The 8,375-nt window shown below is 40.6% G+C and overlaps 1 long non-coding RNA gene across 1 annotated transcript; it reads right to left on the reverse strand.

The window, feature by feature from the left end:
* Nucleotides 1-5,188: 5,188 nt before the first annotated feature.
* On the reverse strand, nt 5,189-6,584 carry LOC127148724 (uncharacterized). Its single transcript, XR_007819780.1, has 2 exons — nt 6,144-6,584; nt 5,189-5,432 (listed from the first exon to the last, which is right to left on the reverse strand). It is a non-coding gene; the product is annotated as an uncharacterized LOC127148724 (long non-coding RNA).
* Between the last annotated feature and the right edge of the window lie 1,791 nt (nt 6,585-8,375).

The following is an 8,375-nucleotide window of genomic DNA, read 5'->3' on the forward strand; positions in this document are numbered from 1 at the left end:
GGTTTTTCAACGATTGTAGGATCAACGTCATTTCTGCATAGAGTGTCATCCTCGATGTGGTTATCCACTTGGTGGCTTACAGCAACTTCTAGTATATTAATATGATCATTCTGAACATCCTCCACTTCTGGCACGTCACAAATATGCTTTTTTTGGATGACTTGCACAACTTTCCAATTGCTACTATTTTTTGGATCATCTACATAAAAAACTTGATGTGCTTGAGTTGCAAGAATTACAGGTTCCTCCTCGTACCAAAAACGGGATGTGTTGAGAGATTTGTACCCTACTTCAATGTGTGTTCTTTGACTTTTGTTTACGTCCGTGTCATACCACCGACACTTAAATAGCCATACATTTTTTCCCAACGGATATTGTACGTGCAGCACTTCGTCCAGAATACCGTAGAAATTATTATCTCTAGTTCCACTTGCATCGCTTTCACCAATGACCATTATTCCACTATTTTGAGTAGTACGTCGAGAATCAAGTTCAATAGTGTGAAATCTCACACCACCTATGATGCATCCATTGTAACAACGAACGTCAAAGAATGGTCCCATCGCTAGTGAGAAGAAATCATCAGATAGGTTTGCAGACTGACGCAGTTCTAACACCTGTGCTCGAAACCATTCAGGGAATGTCCGTTCATGTATTTTATACAAATCCATAGAATTTTGAGCATGTTGACGTTGGAGCCTCAAATGTTTCCTAATAGGGATGAGTTTAATTTCTATAAGAACAATATATAACAAATATTTAAAAATTACAAAGATGAGGAATATGCTTACTTGCGATACTCCGATATTTCGTCAGCATTATTCAGTATGTACCAATGGAAGAGTCGTTTCTCTTCCTCTGATATAGCACGAACACTTGATGCACCTAAGGGTCGTACTTTCTGCTTGAAAATTTCAAAGTCACCAATTACCTCGTTCTGTACAATGGTATCATCATTTCGCTCATCTCTTGTGAATCGAGTCTCTATACCACGTAGGTAACGTGAACAAAAGGTGCTAGATTCATTCATGACATAGCCTTTTGCAATTGACCCCTCAGAACGTGCTTTGTTTCTAACATACTTCTTTAACGTTCGTAGACTTCTTTCAATCGGATACATCCAACTATAAGAAACCAGACCAGTAATCTTCGTTTCATATGGTAAGTGAACGACAAGGTGTACCATAACGCTAAAAAAGGCAGGTGGAAATATTCTTTCCAACTTACAAAGTATGATTATGATATCTGCTTGCAATCTGTCTATATCACTTACTCTTATCGTTCGGGCGCACAAGTCACGAAAAAAATTACATAATTCGGTTATAGCAGTGTATGCATTCTTCGGTAATAATGCTCGAATATCAATTGGTAGCAGTCGATGTAATAAAACATGACAATCATGCATTTTTAGTCCTGATATTTTCCCCTCTCTTTCATGCACACATCTTGATATATTGGAAACAAATCCATCGGGAAACTTAACTGATTTCAGAAACTTACAAAACTCTACTCGTTCACTGGTAGTCAACGTGTAGCTCGCATGTGGCTTCACCAATCGGTTACCCACTTCTACAGGATGTAAATCCTTTCTTATCTTCAGATCTTGTAAGTCCAACCGAGCATTCGTGGTATCCTTCATTTTTCCTTCGATGTTCAATAACGTACCAACCAAATTGTCACAAACATTCTTCTCAATGTGCATTACATCAAGTTTGTGACGTAACAAAAGTCTCGACCAATAAGGAAGATTGAAAAAAATACTTTCCAATACTCTTTCCAATACAATACACAGTCATACTTGTAGGACAATGTTGCAAATCAGTAAACTCTTGCCAATACAATACACAGTCATACTTGCACGGGTGAATAGTCTCACATCCCAAGCCCAAGTCACGAAGTTTTCGTTTTGCTTCATAAAATGAACTAGGAATAGTATTATTACACATTGGAAACACTGCTCTTAAGAGTTCTAACAACATGTCGAACGACTTGTTACTCCAACCATTTAGAACTTTCACATGCATCAACTTCACCAAAAAATTCAACGACAAAAATTCAGAACAACCGGGGTACAACTCATTACGTGCTTGATTGAATAAGTCCTGAAATATATTATTTGTTGTATCTTCATCGATATTTACCTCAACATTCATCGCCATTTCATCTTCCAAACGAAATTTCTCTATTTCCTCTTCATGTTCAATAGAGGCTTGTAAATCATTTAGCATACCAAAGATATCACCTTCTTCATTAAATTGTGTACTACTAGTTCCTTCATTAAAAGGATTACTACTAGTTCCTTCCTCAAAGTTTTCAGTACCTCTATAGCTTAATGACTCTCCATGATACACCCATTCTATGTAGTAGGGGGATATTCCAATAGTCAGTAGATGTCGTTCCACACCCTCTAATGAGCTCCAGTTTAAATTCAAACATCTCTTGCATGGACACCTTAATCATCTGTAAGCATCAACGTGAAATTTGGCAAATTCTAAAAATTGGGTCACTCCATGTCTATACTCAAGGGATAACTTATTTCTAAGTTTCAACCAACCCTTATCCATCGTTTAAGTCCCTAAAACATTAATAGGTTTGATTAGAAACACATGTCTCTCACTCTCTCACATCCATAACTTACTCCCCTGAATTTTCACTATTTTTCAATAACTAACTTCAAACTATAGATGCTACCATAACTGCAGGATAGCCAACAAAACCTAATTATTAACAACAAAATACTTGAAAATATCTTCCCATCCTACAAACCCCTCCAAACTACAGAGGCTACCATAACTGCAGGATAGCCAACACAACCTAATTATTAACAACAAAATACTTCAAGCTATCCTACTACCACCCCTTGAAACCAGCAAATTCAAAACAAAAAAGGCTACCATAACTGCAGGATAGCCATCCCAAACATAAACAAATTCAAAACAAAAAAGCCACCATAACTGCAGGATAGCCATCTCAAATCAACAATAAAAATATTCAACACAAACAGGCTACCATAACTGCAGGATAGCCAAAACAAATCTTAACACACATATTACATTCCCATTCAATTTAACTATAAATCCCCCCCCCATTTCAATTTTCAATTTAACTTAAACCCCCTCCGTCCAATTCAATTTTAAATTTAACTATACATCCCCCCCACCCCAATTCAATTTAACTATTAACCCCCCCCCCCCCTCCAATTTCAATTTTCAATTCAAATATAAACCCCCCTCCCAATTCAATTTTCAATTTAACAATAAACCCTCTCTCTCAATTCAACCCCCATTCAATTTTCATTTAACTATAAAATCCCCCCTCAATTCAATTTTCTAAAACAAAAATCCTAAACCATTAAAATTTCAAATTTCAAATTTCAATTTCAATTCAACCACAAATTACACACACTCTATACAAAAATACATTTAACAAACAAAAATCTATTCCAAAAGAAAATCCTAAACTAATTTTCATAAAAAAAACCCTAAAACATAAATTTAAACTAAATAAATTTTCATTTTCCACTTACCTAAAGTGGCAGACGGCGGCGAGGGACAACGGCGAGGGAGGGCGGCGACGAATGGCAGCAGAACAACGGCGGAAGGGCGACGGAAATCGCGACGACGATCTTGACTTCTCCTTTCTTTTCCCCTCTCGGTTTCGGTTCTGTAAATTACAGAACTGAAACGATTTTAAAGGGGATTTCCAGACGCAGTGACGTGGCGTCGGAAAATCCCTCAAAACGCATCGGGAAAAGGGGAATTCCCGACACTCATTAAACGTTTTTCTTGACGTTTGATGTGACGTCGCGAAAAACCCCTATTCCCGACGCCGCTACCGACGCACTGTTCACGGCGTCGAGAATAGTTCGTTTTTTAAAATTAATTTACCCTTTTCCTGATGTATTCTTGTCGACGCCTTCGTGGTGCGTCAGGAAAGATTATTTTCCCGACGCATCTCCCGACGCATTGTTGACGGCGTCGGGAAAAGCCCTTATTCCCGATGTTCTTTATGCCGGCGTCCTTTTCTGCGTCGAAAATGCTCCATTTTCTTGTAGTGATCGTCGATAGAATAAAAAAATTTGCTATATTTTATAAATATTTTAGTTTATTTTAATATATTTTAAAATGGCCCAATATATATATATATATAAGCTATTATTAATTAGTTTATCGACATAAGTTTTATGTTGATCTTTATAACTATATTACACTACAACATGGTACATTATACTTATTTCAATGAGCTATTTTCAAATATAGCAAAATATATCAACTTATTTATAGATATAGTAAAATTCTATTTTTATCTACTGACGTATAAATATATGTCTTTGTCAATCACTGACAATTTTAATATATTTATAAATATTTTTTTAACAATTTTTTCCCTTAAAAAAATAATTGAATTTTATAATCTAAAGTAGTATATGTAAGAAATCTAATGTTTTCTTTTTAACATAATTGTACATTTAAACTTTCATATTCAAATTTTGGTTATACTAAGAACATAAAAAAAATACATTATTAATCACAAAATTCATAAACAATTTGAATAAAAACATATTTAAACCATCATCGGTTGACATAGTGATAAAATGGAACATTATATTGATAAAGAACTAAAATGTCACAAGTTCAATCCATTGTGTGACGACCTAATACAACTAGTATTTAATATTCTACAAGTTTTCTTGACAACTAAATGATGTAAGGTGATGTAAGTCATCTCATAAAATTAGTCAAAGTGCATGTTAAACTAACTCGAACACTAACAAATGAAAGAGGAAACATATTGAACTTAACAATAAATAGAACAAAATTGGAATTGTCTTCTTAAATCCTTTGATGATCAATACTTCGACAGATAATAGGTGCGAACCCATGTGGTGGTGTAGAACAAGGATTATTCGAAATAGTATCAGCCTCACAAGCACTTCTTCCCAACACAGAAGATGGAACCAACATAATAATCAAAGAAATGGGTCTTGTGTGCCAATTATCAAGAAGTGTACCAACATACATTGGTGAAAACATAGAGAAATGCTTGGGAGATGCATTATCCTCAAGTGGAATTATTAATATCCATGATTTTAATGATGATATTGTAACGACCCGACTCTTTATGCTGAATCGAAGTGGTTACTGAATCTAGGATCAGTGTTTAAGTCATAAAATCTGGTGTAAATAAATGCAAAGAAATCTAGCAAATGTATTTATGAAAGATAGTTAAGGTAACATGTAGAAATACGAGTTAAGTTTAAAATCCCTAAGCGGGCCCTATCTACAAAAATAACCAAAGTAAACATGCAGAAAGCCGAAACATGAATTTAACTGTAAAGTAAAACATGTGCGGAAGCAGGAAAACCCCTATGGCTCGCCACGGTCACTTCACGTCGCTCGCCAGCTTGCCTTTGCCCTTACCTCGTCCTCTACCTGAAAACATAAAATGAAGAGAATGAGTATAAAAATACTCAGTAAGGGACCCACTACTAGTCCCACTAGGTGCCTGTTGGCTTCCCTATCGAGTCCTGAAAACTGGTACCCAATCTCTGGCACGTTCCCGAACACGTGCAACATGCGCTCCCGTAGGAACGAAAATCTGGTCTTCGGTGTTCCGAGGGAGCACCTAGGACATGCTGGTCTGTAGTGAACCCGGGGGGTAACACTAAGACAACCGGGATGCGAGGACCCCGTCGAGTCACTCGGTCATATCTATATCCATGCTAGACCGGCGTCCCGTCGGACCACACAGTCCTAAATAGGTGGTGATCCCGAAGGACACCCATGCAGGTACGACTCTACTGGGTTGCTAACAGGGACCCTAGTCTTAACATACATATACATCTCATCATCATACAACTATGACGAAATAGTGAACACTAGCTCCCTTCCCTTCCTCAACAGTCTCTACATCGTCAGAACAATTCCAAACATTTCGGTCATATGCTACCGAGCATTCGTATCACAACGTCCTCCTACAGTCAGCAGTTCAACACAACATACGGCCACATACTACTGAGCATTAATATCATCGTCATACAGTCAACAGTTCAATACACCATACGGTCAATCATCAGTATGCATATCTCACAGTATGCGAAATCTTACAATTTGTTCATGGGTCTAGTAGTAGAAATCTCTTACCTCGAGATGTTGCTAGATGAGTTCCTACTGAGGAAGTCCTAAGCTGCAGCAGCTATTTGGTCCAAGTTGCTTCTTGAGGAAAGTAATTAAATTAATTAAATTTCCAAATTAACTCATTTAATTACTGGGCAGGCTAGGGAATTTGGAAATTTACCAAAAACTAGGTGGAAGGAGCCAAAATTGTCTTGGCGGCTCGGCTGGAAGAAGGACAGAATCGGCTCGGCTCAGTCCTGGCGAAAGGGGCTTGCGCGAGCGGCTCGGCTCACGTCAGCAGGGAGGCGCGGCTCGGCTTGGAGTAGGCGCGCGCGCGGAGTTCGGGTTCGGCGGGCGGCGCGGGTCGGTTTTGGACTCGGGCCGACGGGCGGGCGCAGATCAGCCGAAACGCGGGTTCTGCTTCACGGCTGGAGGCGCGCGGCTGACGCCGTCGACTGCTGCGGGTCGGTGACTAGGCAGTGCGCGGCTTCACGCAGTGGTTGGCGGTTGCGTACGATGGGACTGGGCGGCTCGGCGACGCGGCTTCAGCTGCTCTCCCTCGGATCGATGCGGCGCGGCGCAGGCACGGGTGTAACGCGGCTTCGGGCGACGGCTGGCGTGCGACGGCTCGACTTGACCTGATCTCCGACGCGGCTGGGACGATGTGCGTCGACTCGGCGGCGGCGGCGTGGCTAGGGTTTCTCGGCTTCTTCTTCTTCTTTCTCTTTTTCTTTTTTCCTTTTTCTTTTCCTTTTCTTTTCCTTTTCTTTTCCTTTCCTTTTCCTTTTATAAAATAAATTCCCCTCTTTTTCTCTTCTTTAATAAATTCCAAATTTCACTCTTCTCTCTCTAATTTACCAATATTTCCCCCAAATTCCTCCTTTCCCTCAACTTCCAAATACCAATTAAATCTTTAATTACCAAGTATAATTAAAGTTGAAATTTGCTTAATATTTTAAAAGGGGAAAAATTCACATCTTGATGACATAAGTTTCATTATTTAATTATAAACAAATAGATGAATAAAATAAAAATAAATAATTGAATTTAAAAAAATGAACGACATGAGATCATTGGGGTGTTACATACTTCCCCCCTTAGAAAGCTTTCGTCCTCGAAAGCTCTACTCCTCGAACAGCTCTGGGTACTGGGTCTTCATGTCCTCTTCTCTCTCCCACGTGGCCTCTTCAACTCCATGGTTCTGCCAAAGGACTTTGACTAGTGGAATATCTCGACTACGAAGCTTCTTGATCTCTCTTGCCAAGATCTCGACAGGCTGCTCCTCATAGCTCAAGTTCTCACTGACCTGTAGGGGCTCGAAGTCCACGATGTGCGTCGGGTCTGCGACATACCTCCTCAACATGGAGACATGGAATACGTCATGCACTGCTGAGAGGGATGGGGGCAAGGCCAAACGATAAGCCACAGGGCCAATCCGTTCCAGTATCTCAAATGGCCCCACGAAACGTGGACTCAACTTCCCCTTCTTCTCGAACCTCAGAACGCCCTTCATCGGTGCTACCTTCAAAAAGACCATATCTCCCACTTCAAACTCGAGGTCCTTACGTCGTACATCAGCGTAACTCTTCTGTCTGCTCTGTGCGGTCAGCATACGAGCTCGGATCTTCTGTATGGCTGCATTGGTAGTCTGCACTAACTCGGGGCCTAGCATCCTCTGCTCTCCAACCTCGCCCCAGCAGACAGGGGATCTACAGCACTTGCCATACAGACCCTCAAACGGAGCCATACCAATGGTAGCCTGGTAACTGTTATTATAGGCGAACTCCATTAGATGCAGGTGGGAGTCCCAACTTCCTGAAAACTCTAGCACACAGGCCCGCAGCATATCCTCCAAAATCTGGTTCAGTCTCTCTGTCTGACCATCAGTCTGAGGGTGGAATGCCGTGCTGAAGTCCAGCCTCGTACCTAATGCAAGTTGGAGCCCTTGCCAAAATTTCGAAGTGAAACGGGCATCCCTGTCTGAAACGATGGATACTGGTACTCCGTGCAGTCTTACTATTTCCGTCATGTATAACTGCCCCCACTTGCTGGCAGTGTACGTGGATTTCCCTGGCACGAAGTGGGCTGTCTTCGTGAGTCTGTCGACCACAACCCAGATCACCGTGTAGCCCTTCAAGGTCTTGGGCAGTCCCGTGATAAAGTCCATCGACACACTCTCCCACTTCCACCCTGGCACACTCAAGGGTTGCAACAACCCTGCTGGATGCTGCCTAGGTGCCTTCACCTGCTGGCACACCA

The sequence above is a fragment of the Cucumis melo genome, chromosome 3 (assembly GCF_025177605.1).
Source record: "Cucumis melo cultivar AY chromosome 3, USDA_Cmelo_AY_1.0, whole genome shotgun sequence".
Classification (NCBI taxonomy): Eukaryota; Viridiplantae; Streptophyta; class Magnoliopsida; order Cucurbitales; family Cucurbitaceae; genus Cucumis; species Cucumis melo.